The sequence below is a fragment of the Zalophus californianus genome, chromosome 7 (assembly GCF_009762305.2).
Source record: "Zalophus californianus isolate mZalCal1 chromosome 7, mZalCal1.pri.v2, whole genome shotgun sequence".
In the NCBI taxonomy this organism is placed as follows: domain Eukaryota; kingdom Metazoa; phylum Chordata; class Mammalia; order Carnivora; family Otariidae; genus Zalophus; species Zalophus californianus.
Genome location: NC_045601.1, coordinates 117,707,928 through 117,720,446, shown reverse-complemented (window position 1 = coordinate 117,720,446; position 12,519 = coordinate 117,707,928). Strand labels below are relative to the sequence as shown.

Genomic DNA, 12,519 nt, shown 5'->3' with positions numbered 1-12,519 from the left:
TGAAGATAAAATGCCTACCTTGCTCTTCCTTCCTTCTCTCTGAAAAAGAAATGAGACAAATATTTGGACAGTTTAGAAAAAACAATCAGGAAAATCTTATTGCATACTAAGTTGAAACAAATTTTAAGTTTAGCAATAGAGTTGTGAGTAGATTGGTGTATTGGGAGAAAGTTTAATTTGGTATAATGTGAAAATACTGAATGCCTTATCTTTTTATTGTCTGAAACTGAGTTTGCTGCAATGATATCCTTCCTAAGTGATTTAAGATTTGGAAACTCATCATCTTTTATTTTCTCTGCAAATCAAACAAGAAATATTGATTAAAATAATTGAAGTGATTCATAAATGAAGATGTAGAGGATCAAATATTAGTTCTTTTAGGGGCAAACCCTATTTTTACAAAATGCCAAAGTACCAAGAGCATTGCTTTTATATAATCCAGGATAGGGTTTCCTTCAATAATATATTTTTGATTTTGGATGAGATAAATTTCTCTTTGACTTCCTCCCTTTTCTCTGAATACATTCATTAAACTAATTTATTTCAAATAATTGATACAACATAAAAATGAATTAAAAGAGGGTAAAATTTACTAGGTCATTTGATGAAGAGAAAACACATTTTTTTTCACATTTTCAAAACAAAATAGAACAAATTTTTGATTTTCAGAATTTATAATCTCTTATTTCTATCCACGTTTTTCCCTTCTCATTTGCTCCTTCTGTTACTTCCCTTATGCCTGCAGAAGTTTCTTTAGCATTTCTTATGAGATAAATTTGGTAGCTAATTTCTTTCTTTTCCTGACTTTTCTTTCTTCCATGCATTAAAGTTTTTCTTTTGTCTTTTTGCTGAAATCTATTTTCACTGAATATATAGACTAGTGGGTTGACAGTCTTTTCTTCCAATATTTTAATGATTTTGCTTTATTGTATTCTTGCTTCTATGATTTCTGGTGTGAAATCACCTGCTTTTGAATCATTTCTCCTTTGTTGTTTTACTTTAGATACCTTCAAGAGTTATTTCTTTATCTTTGGCTTTCAAAAATTATGATCATAATATTTCTAAGCATGTAGGTATTTTTTGAGTTTATTCTGCTTATACTTTGCAAAGCATTTTGTATCCTTAAATTTAAATCTTTTACCAAGGTTGAGAAAATTTTGACTTCTTCAAATAGAATTTTTTTTTAGATTTTATTTATTTATATGACAGAGAGATAGAGAGCACAAGCAAGCAGAGTAGCAGGCAGAGGGAGAAGGAGAAGCAAGCTCTCCACTGAGCAGGGAGCCCGATGTGGGACTTGATCCCAGGATCCTGGGATTATGATGTGAGCCGAAGGCAGCCGCTTAACGACTGAGCCACCCAGGCGCCCCTTCAAATAGATTTTATGCTCCGATCTTTCTCCTCTCTTTCTGGGAATCTTTTTATTTATGTGCTAAAACTTGTTTTTAATTACCAATTATCTTTATTCAGAAAACTTATACACACTAAAATATTTCAACTTTTCTTTTTTCAATTAAGTTTTCTACTTTAATTCTAATATAGTTAACACACAGTGTTATATTAGTTTCAGGTGTATAATATAGTGATTCAACAGTTCTACACACTACTCAGTGCTCATCATGATAAGTGTGCTTTTAAGCCCCATCACCTATTCCCCCACTCAGCTCCTCTCTGGTAACCCTTTATTTGTTCTCTATAGTTAAAGTCCATTTTTTGGGTTGTCTCTTATTTTTCCCTTGTTCATTTATTTTGTTTCTTAAATTCCACATATGACTGAAATAATATGCCCTTGAATATGCCCCTGAAGTATTAAAAACAGGTATTCAAACAAATACTTGTGCAGAAATATTCATAGCAGCATTGTTTACAGTAGGCAAAAGATGTAGGAAGAACCCAAGAATCTAGCAACAGAGGAATAGATAAACCAAATACTGTATACCCATACGATGGAGTATTATTCAGTCATGAAACTGAATGAAGACACGTTTTTTATTTTTATTCAAATGAAAATGTTTTATTTTCCTTATAATGTCTTCTTTTACCCATTGGTTATTTTAAAAACCTATGTGCCTAATATATGTACCCAAATCCTTCCGTCACTAATTTGTAAAATAGCTTCACTGTGATCAGAGAACATATTTGATATGATTTCATCTTTTATTTTTTTAAATGTTTTATTTATTTATTCATGAGAGTCAGAGAGAGAGAGAGAGACAGAGGCAGAGGGAGAGGGAGAAGCAGGCTCCCCGCAGAGCAGGGATCCTGATGCGGGACTCGATCCCAGGACTCTGGGATCATGACCTGAGCCGAAGGCAGACGCTTAACCATCTGAGCCACCCAGGCGCCCCTGATTTCATCTTTTAAAATGTATTAGCACTTGTTTTATGGACTAGCATAAAGTCTATTTTTCAGAATATTCATGTGCATTTGAAAAATGAGTATTCTTTTTGTACTTTGCAACAAAAAGTTTCTATAAGGTTATCTTCAGTAATCTCTCTTTCCTATCTCTTTATTTTCTGTTTGATGGACATCACTATCGTATTTGCCTTCAATTCTTTAATTCAAAGAATTGGTTTCCTTGCATGCTTTGACATATTTATAACTTATTTAAAAATCTTTGTCTAAGAAGTCCAACATTTGACTCCCCAACCCCCCAGGGACAGTGTCTGCCCTTTTTTCTGTGTATGGGCCATACTTCCCTGTTTATTTGTGTGTCACCAAAGTTTTGGATAAAAACTAGACGTTTTAGAAAATATACTGCGTCAACTCTGGAAATCCAATTCCTCTCCCTCCCCCAAGGCATGTTACTGCCGTTGCTGCTCTTGATTCGGCTACTGGTTCTCCTAACTCTGTGAAGTCTGACTCCCCTGCAGTATTTAGCCACTGTAGTCTCTGATTACTTAGCTTGTTGGTCCGTTAATGACTGCTCAGAGGTTTTGTTCCTGCCTTGAGCCAAAACATTTCCCACCTTTTGCTAAGGGGTTCTGTGTGTGTTAGGATAAACCTGTGTATTCAGAAAGTTTACAACTTTGCTTTAGCCTTCACTTACTGCTTCTAGTTTCAGTCAGCCGGAAGGGAGAGATTGGAGCCCTTTCAGGCTCTCCCAAGCATGCACATAGCCCAGCACTTGCATGCAGTTTTCTAGATTGCCAGGTCAGAATCTCTCAAAGTCCCCTTTGGACATCTCATTGCCCAGATCTTCCTTTAAAAGTTTTGTTCTGACTCTTATTTGCCTAACTGGTATCATATTTTTAGGTAGATGTAAAAACGTGCAATTAATTGTTTTTGACAAATTCCCTGAGGATAGGGGTTTTTTCCATTAAGGAAGTTCTAAACCAGATCAAATAATGGCAATATCCTGTGAAAGGTGCTTTTCCAGGGAGCTGTGAGACAGGTCAATGTGGCAATACTCTGGTTGCTGCAAGGCTTCTGTTTCACAACTGCCATGGTTGCAAGGCTGCTGTGGAAAGAGAAGGTTCCCCAGGAGCAGGCCAACTTCCAACGCACAAACTCGTACTGTTCTTATGAAGTCCAGCAGTTCTTCTCGAATAAGTATTCCCTGAATTGTTGCACAACACTGTTTAATTTCCAGAGTTCTGATTTTGACAATCTGGTCAGTATTTTCATTGCTTTTTTCAAGAACTGTATTCATAGAGATTCTCACCCTGCCATTCAGGAAGCTTTTCCCTTAAGGGTAAATTTGTACAATGGTATTTTGATGTTTCTCTGACATTTCCAGTAACTTGCATATGCTGTCCAAGAAACTGAAAGTGGCTTCATTATTTGTTTATAACTCAAAATATCTTTTTATGTACTGTAATGCTGGATCTTGGATTACAAGGTAAATTAACTTAAAAATAGTCTTCTTCATTAATAACTGGTTCACCCAAAGCTTTGTATAAACATAGTGTTGTTTTATAAATTGAATGTGATGATCTTTAACTTTAATTAATATTTGCAAGCCTGTGAATTTGTTGTGCATTGGTTTAGTAGTTTTTCAAAAACCAAACCCTAGACCATTTGAAGAATTCTAACTTTCACATATGAATCATTGCAATGTCCATTTCTACACTTTTATTTTGAAATTATTTACTGACAAAGGGTACTGACTAATCTCTAGCAGTTTCTCTCCCAACACTCAGAACAGAGAGTTAATATCTGTGTAGATGCCTTAGGATTAGGCTTTGGGGACAGATGGGCAAAGTGGCCTCCCATGGCAGGCCCTCTTCCCCCACACATGAAAATCTTCTCCTCTTTCCCACAGCTATAGCCACTAATGCCACTTCTGCTGCTGCTGCCAATGCCACTGGCACATATCTGGGCCCAGGTCAAAGCCCAGTCTCTTCCTTGGCCCCATGGTGTTCTGTCCTGCCACAGGCATTTGGGTATGCTTTGGGCCAATCACGGTGTCTGTGCACTGCCAGTGTGACCCGGGGGCCTGAGCCCACTGCGTGTGGACTGCGGCTGGAACACAACCTGCTTGCATGCACTGGACTTCACTTGTAAAACACATATTCAAAGATAAACTTACTAAAAATTCAACATAATGAAAGGAGAGCATTATACCAAGAAGAGGATGTTCTCAGCACTGGGCCCTGAGCAGATGCATAAACTGCATACTTATGAAGCCAGCCCTGCACACATCCATTTCATGAATAATGTCATTGCAGGATTTTAGTGGTTCCATATCGAGTACATGTGTAGCATTGTGAGGACTAACATAAGAACACATGGATATAACTAGCTGAGTGTCACATCTGGGGCTGACCATGCAGAACCCTCACAATTCTGTAGGTCTGAATATTCCCCATTAGAGTTATAATGATTTATAGATGTGAGAGTCACACAAAGAAAAACCAGTCCATCTCTTTTATCACCTACAAGATTAGAACAGCAGTTTTCTGGTTGCCTGTTCTATAAATAGTCTCCAGTGAAATATTTGCAATTACTCCTTACACAGATTTTTGTATCTGAATTTCTTAAATTGAATTGCATGACTATATACTTTGTACCAGATTCTAATAGTATATATATTGCTTCAATGAATGGTTAGGAACTTTAAAAAATATTTGTTCAAATTTTTCTTCTTTTTTTAATTTAATTTAATTTTATTATGTTATGTTAGTCACCATACAGGACATAATTAGTTTTTGATGTAGTGATCCATGATTCATTGTTTTCGTATAACACCCAGTGTTCCATGCAGTACATGCCCTCCTTAATACCCATCACCGGGCTAACCCATCCCCCCACCCACTCCCCTCTAAAACCCTCAATTTGTTTCTTGGAGTCTACAGTCTCTCATGGTTCCTTTCCCCCTCCGATTTCCCCCCCTTCATTTTTCCCTTCCTTGTCCTAATGTCCTCCATGCTATTCTTTATGTTCCACAAATAAGTGAAACCCTATGTTAACTGACTTTCTCTGCTTGACTTATTTCACTTAGCATAATCTCCTCCAGTCCCATCCATGTTGATGTAAAAGTTGGGTATTCATCCTTTCTGATGGCTGAGTAATATTCTGTTATATATATGGACCACATCTTCTTTATCCATTCATCTGTTGAAGGGCATCTTGGCTCTTTCCACAGTTTGGTTATTGTGGACATTGCTGCTATGAACACTGGGGTGTATATGGCCCTTCTTTTCACTACATCTCTGTCTTTGGGGTAAATACCCAGTAGTGCAATTCCTGGGTCATAGGGTAACTCTACTTTTAATTTTTTGAGGAACCTCCGCACTGTTTTCCAAAGCGGCTGTACCAACTTTGGATTCCCACCAACAGTGTAAGAAGGTTCCCCTTTCTCCACAACCTCTCCAACATTTGTTGTTTCTTGCCTTGTCAATTTTTGCCATTCTAACTGGTGTAAGGTGGTATCTCAAATGTGGTTTTGATTTGAATTTCCCTGATGGCTAATGATGATGAACATTTTTTCATGTGTCTATTAACCATTTGTATGTCTTCTTTGGGGAAGTATCTGTTCATGTCTTCTGCCCATTTTTTTGACTTGATTATTTGTTTTTTGGGTGTTGAGTTTGAGAAGTTCTTTATAGATCTTGGATACCAGCCCTTTATCTGTAGTGTCACTTGCAAATATTTTCTCTCATTCTGTGGGTTGCCTCCTTGTTTTGTTGACTGTTTCCTCTGCTGTGCAGAGGCTTTTTATCTTGATGAAATCCCAAAAGTTCATTTTTGCTTTTGTTTCACTAGCCTTTGGAGATGTATCTTGAAAGAAGTTGCTGTGGCCGATATCAAAGTGGTTACTGCCTATGTACTCCTCTAGGATTTTGATGGATTCCTGTCTCACATTGAGATCTTTCATCCATTTTGAGTTTATCTTTGTGTATGGTGTTAGAGAATGATTGAGTTTCATTCTTCTGTATATAGCTGTCCAATTTTCTCAGCACCATTTATTGAAGTAACTGTCTTTTTTCCATTGCATATTTTTTCCTGCTTTGTTGAAGATTATTTGATGATAGAGTTGAGGGTCCATATCTGGGCTTTCTATCCCGTTCCATTGATCTATATGTTTTTATGCCAGTGCCATGCTCTCTTGGTGATCACTGCTTTGTAATATAGTTTGAAATCGGGCAACGTGATGTGCCCAGCTTTGTTTTTCTTTTTCAACATTTCCTTGGTGATTTGGGGTCTTTTCTGATTCCATACAAATTTTAGGATTATTTGTTCCAGCACTTTGAAAAATGTCATTGGAATTTTGATCAGGATGGCATTGAAGGTTTAGATTGCTCTGGGTAGCATAGACATTTTAACAATGTTCATTCTTCTGATCCATGAGCATAGAATGTTTTTTCCAACTTTTTGTGTCTTCTTTAATTTCCTTCATGAGTGTTCTGTAGTTCCTAGAGTATAGATCCGTTACCTCTTTGGCTAGGTTTATTCTGAGGTATCTTATGGGTTTTGGTGCTATTATAAATGGAATCGTTTCTCTCATTTCTCTTTCTACAGTTGCATTGTTAATGTATAAGAAAGCAACTGATTTCTGTGCATTAATTTTGTATCTTGCCCCATTTCTGAATTGCTGTATGAGTTCTAGTAATTTGGGGGTGGAGTATTTTGGGTTTTCCATATAAAGTATCATGTCATCTGTGAAGAGAGAGAGTTTGACTTCTTCTTTGCCAGTTTGAAAACATTTTACTTCTTTTTGTTGTCTGATTGCTGTTGCTAGGACATCTAGTACTATGTTGAACAATAGTGGGGAGAGTGAGGATCCTTGTCATGTTCCTGATCTTAAGGGAAATGCTCTCAGCTTTTCCCCATTGAGGATGATATTCCTTGTGGGTTTTTCATAGATGGATTTTACGAAATTGAGAAATGTTCCCTCTATCCCTATACTCTGAAGAGTTTTAATCAGGAAAAGATGTTGTATTTTGTCAAATGCTTTTTTCTACATCAATTGAGAGGACCGTATGGTTCTTCTCACTCCTTTTATTAATATGTTCTATCACATTGGTTGATTTACGAATGTTGAACCACCCTTGCATCCTGGGCATAAATCCCTCTTGGTAATGGTGGATTATCCTTTTAATCTATTGTAGGAATCCTATTAGCTAGGATTTTGTTGAGGATTTTGGAAACTATATTCATCAGAGATATTGGCCTGAAATTCTCCTTTTTGATGCAGTCTTTGCCTGGTTTGGGGATCAAGGTAATGTTGGCCTCATAGAATGGGTCTGGAAGCTTCCCTTCTGCTTCCATTTTTTGAAACAGCTTCAGGAGAATAGGTATTATTTCTTCTTTGAATGTTTGGTCGAATTCCCTAGGGAATCCATCAGGCCCTGGACTCTTGTTTTTTGGGATGTTTTTGATCACTGCTTTAATCTCGTTACTGGTTATTGGCCTATTCAGGTTGTCAATTTCTTCCTGTTTCAGTCTTGGCAGCTTATAGGTTTCCAGGAGCACATCCATTTCTTCCAGGTTCATTAATTTGTTGGCATAATTGTTGATAATAATTTCTAATAATTGTTTCTATTTCCTTGGTGTTAGTCGTGATCTCTCTCCTTTCATTCATAATTTTATTAATTTGGGTCCTTTCTCTTTTCTTTTGGATAAGTCTGGCCAGTGGTTTACCAATCTTATTAATTCTTTCAAAGAACCAGCTTCTAGTTTTGTTGATCTGATCTACTGTGTTTCTGGTTTCTAATTCATTGATCTCTGCTCTAATCTTAATTATTTTTCTTCTAATATGTGGCTTAGGCATCATTTGTTGCTTTTTCTCTAGTTCTTTAAGGTGTAAAGTTAGTTGGTGAATTGGGATTTTTCTATTTTTTTGAGTGAGGCTTGGATGGCTGTGTATTTCCCCCTTGGGACCCCCTTTGCAGTATCCCATAGGTTTTGGACTGATGTGTTTTCATTCTCATTGGTTTCCATGAATTGTTTAAGTTCTTTGATTTCCTGGTTGACCCAAACATTCTTGAGTAGAGTGGTCTTTAGCATCCAAGTGTTTGAATTTCTCCCAAATTTTTTTTGTGATTGAGTTCCACTTTTAAAGTATTATGGTCTGAGAATATGCAGGGAATAATCTCAATCTTTTGGTATCAGTTGAGACCTGATTTGTGACCCAGTATGTGGTTTATTCTAGAGAAAGTTCCATGTGCATTCAAGAAGAATGAGTATTCTGTTGTTTAGGGTAGAATGTTCTGTATATATCTATGAGGTCCATCTGGTCCAGTGTGTCTTGTTTCTTTGTTGATTTTATGCTTAGATGATCTGTTTATTGCTGAGAGTCGAGTACTGAGATCTCCTACAATTAATGTATTGTTATCAATATGTGTCTATATTTTGGTTAACAGTTGGCTTATGTACATGGCTGCTCCCATGTTGGGGGCATAGATATTTACAATTGTTAAATCTTCTTGTTGGATAGACCCTTTAAGAATGAAATAGTGTCCTTCTGTGTCTCTAACTACAGTCATTAGCTTAAAATCTAATTTGTCTAATATAAGAATTGCTACCCCAGCTTTCTATTGAGGTCCGTTGGCATGGAAGATGGATTTCCATCCCTTCACTTTCAGTCTGGATGTATCTTTAGGTTCAGAATGAGTCTCTTGTAGACGGCATATGTATGGGTCCTGTTTTTTTATCCAATCTGCAACCCTGTGCTGTTTTATGACAGTATTTAAGCCATTCACTTTGAGAGTGATTATTGGAAGATATGAATTTATTGTCATCATGTCGCCTGTGAAGACCTTGTTTCTATAGATTGTCTCTGTAAATTTCTGTTCTATATCACTCTTTGGGTCTTTCTCCTTTTATAGAACCCCCTTTAATATTTCTTGCAGGGCCTGGTTAATGGTCACATATTCTTTCAGTTTCTGCTGGTCTTGGAAGCTCTGCATCTCTCCATCCATTCTAAATGACAGCCTTGCTGGATAAAGTATTCTTGGCTTAATGTTCTTCTCATTTAGTACCCTGAATATGTCTTGCCAGCCTTTTCTGGCTTGCCAGGTCTCGGTGGATAGGTCTGACGTTATTCTGATGTTCCTCCCTCTGCATGTAAGGAATCTCTTCCACCTAACTGCCCTTAAGATGGTTTCCTTGGTTCTAAGATTTGTGAGTTTTACTATTACATGCTGGGGCATTGGCCTATTTTCCTTGATCTTGGGAGGGGTCCTCTCTGCCTCTAGGACACGAATGTTTGTTTCATTCCCCAGATTAGGGAAGTTCTCAGCTACAATTTGCTCAAATATATCTTCTAGTCCTCCCTCTCTCTACCCCCTCAGGGATCCCAATAATTCTGCCATTGGAACGTTTCATGGTGTCACTTGTTTCTCTGATTCTATTTTCATGGATTTTGACTTGTTTTTCCCTGGCCTCCTCTTTTTCCTTCTTGTTTCTTAATTGGTGTTCTAAATCACTCATTTGTTCTTCTGCCTTGCTTACCCTAGCTGTTAGATTATCTAGATTAGATTGGATCTCATTGATAGCATTTTTAAGTTTGGCCAGATCAGCTCTCATTTCTGCCCTTAGAGACTCTATGTTGCCATTAATCGATTTCTCCATTCTAGCTATCGACTTCATAATGTTACCCTGAAGTCCATTTCCGACATCTTGGTTATATTTGTATCCATTTGTAAATCTGTGGCAGAAGTCACAGTCTCTGAGTCTTTCCTATTTTGGGGGTTTCTCTTCTTAGTCATTCTGTTGAGGTGTGGTTGACCACAACCCAAGTAAGATGCACTTGTTTTATAGAGACCTTAGGGTTGCCGGCCTCTTATTCTCCCAGACTGTTTTCTGGGGGGGTGGGGGGGCTGCTGTGCTGTTACTCAGGCAGTCTTGTTTGGGCAGAGTTGCCCTGCCCCCTGTGGTGGGCGATGGGCTCAGTGAAAACCATTTTTGGGGGGCTTTTGTTCTCTGGCGGCTTTCCCTGGTGGCTTTCCACCTCTCTTCCAAGAGTCAGAGCAGAAGAGATTGTTTCTAACCCTCTGCCTCAGAGCGGAGAGATCGCAGTCTGTTCTTCAGCAAGCTCTCTAGGTCATACTATCTCCGTTTCTGTCTGTGCTGCTATAAACTGCAGCTTCCTGGGTTGTGCATCCCTCAGCAGGACTCCCAGTCTTCACCTCCAGGTCGGGGCATGTCTCTGTCCTTTGTGCTTCTAAAACTGCCAGCCACCCTCCAGTTCGCACGCGTGTCCCAGCTTCTCCAGGTTTCACTCCAGGGGGCTGCCCTAAAATCATTTCCCTATCACTACCGATCTGCGGTCTGTGAGTCTGTGTCCAGTCCCCAGTGCCAGAGGAGTTTGCTCTCCTGTGTTATTTCACTTCCCCAGCGCCAGCGCTATGGCAGCTCCTTTCCCCTTCTGTTTATCTTCTGATATCTGCCCACAGAATCATGGCTCCCTGTTTCATACCTCGAAACCAACTGCCTGCTTTGTAATTGAGGTATCGCAGCTGAGGTCGAAGAAGTTGCTGCGATATTTTGTTTGTAGAGATCCAGATCTATCTTCTTACATCTCAGGCTGATTTCATGGGTGTTCAGAGGGGTCTAGTAGATATCTAGCTCAATTCCAGGACCGGATGGAATAGGTCCTCTACTCCTCTGCCATCTTTTCCTCTCTCTGCTTCTGTTTTGTACCAATATCCATTATTATTGTTGGGTTGACTATATTATATTCATTTAATTTTGTTTTTTTATTATTAACATATAGTGTATTATTTATTTCAGGGATACAGTTCTCTGATTCATCAGTCTTATAAAATATATAGCACTCACAACAACACATACCCTCCCCAATGTCCATTACCCAGGCACCCTTTACCTCGCACCGCCCCCCACCCCAGCAACCCTCAGTTTGTTTCCTGAGATTAAGAGTCTTTTATGGTTTGTGGCCCTCTCTGGTTTCATCTTGTTTCATTTTTTCCTCTCTTCCTCTACAATTCTCTGCCTTGTTTCTTAAATTCCACATAAAAGTGAGAGCATATGATAATTTTCTTTCTCTGACTTATTTCGCTTAGCATAATACCCTCTAGTTCTATCCATATATTTGCAAATAGCAAGATTTCATTTTTTGATGGCTGCATAATATTCCATTGTGTGTGTGTGTGTGTGTCTGTGTCTGTGTCTGTGTGTCTGTGTGTATACACCACATCTTCTTTATCCATTCATCTGTCAATGGACATCTGGGCTCTTTTCATAATTTGGCTATTGTAGACATTGCTGCTATAAACATTGAGGTGCAAGTGCCCCTTCAGATTACTACATTTGTATCTTTGGGGTAAATACTCAGTAGGGCAACTGCTGGATCATAGGGTAGCTCTATTTTCAACTTTTAGAGGAACCTCCATACGGTTTTCCAGAGTGGCTGCACCAGCTTACATTCACACCAACTGTGTAAGAGGGTCCCCCTTTCTCTGCATCCTCACCAACATCTGTCATTTCCTGACTTCTTAGTTTTATCCATTCTGACAGGTGTGAGGTGGTAGCTCATTGTGGTTTTGACTTATAGTTCCCTGATACCAAGTGATGTTGAACACTTTTTCATGTGTCTGTTGGCCATTTGGATGTCTTATTTGCAGAAATGTCTATTCATGTCTTCTGCCCATTTCTTGATTGAATTTTTGTTCTTTGGGTGTTGAATTTGATAAGTTCTTTATAGATTTTGAATACTAGCCCTTTATCTGATATGTCATTTGCAAATATCTTTTCCCATTCTGTCAGTTGTCTTCTGGTTTTGTCAACTGTTCCTTGCTGTGCAAAAGCTTTTTATCTTGATGAAGTCTCAACAGTTCATTTTTGCCCTTGTTTCCCTTGTCTTTGGCAATGTGTCTAGGAAAAAGTTCTTGCAGCTGAGGTCGAAGAAGTTGCTGCCTGTGTTCTCCTCTAGGATTTTGATGGATTCCTGTCTCACATTCAGGTCTTTCATCCATTTTGAGTCTGTTTTTGTGTATGGCATAGGGAAATCGTCCAGTTTCATTCTTCTGCTTGTGGCTATCCAATTTTCTGAACACCATTTGTGAAGAGACTGTCATTTTTCCATTGGCTATTCTTTCCTGCTTTGTCAAAGAT

The 12,519-nt window shown here is 38.4% G+C and overlaps 1 long non-coding RNA gene across 1 annotated transcript in view; it reads right to left on the bottom strand.

The window, feature by feature from the left end:
* Positions 1-18: 18 nt before the first annotated feature.
* The window catches only part of LOC113927649, a 33,564-nt gene continuing 21,063 nt past the window's right edge, over positions 19-12,519 (bottom strand). Inside the window, exon 3 of the long non-coding RNA XR_003521693.2 lies at positions 19-39. This is a non-coding gene — a long non-coding RNA (uncharacterized LOC113927649). The remainder of the gene's footprint in view (positions 40-12,519) is intronic.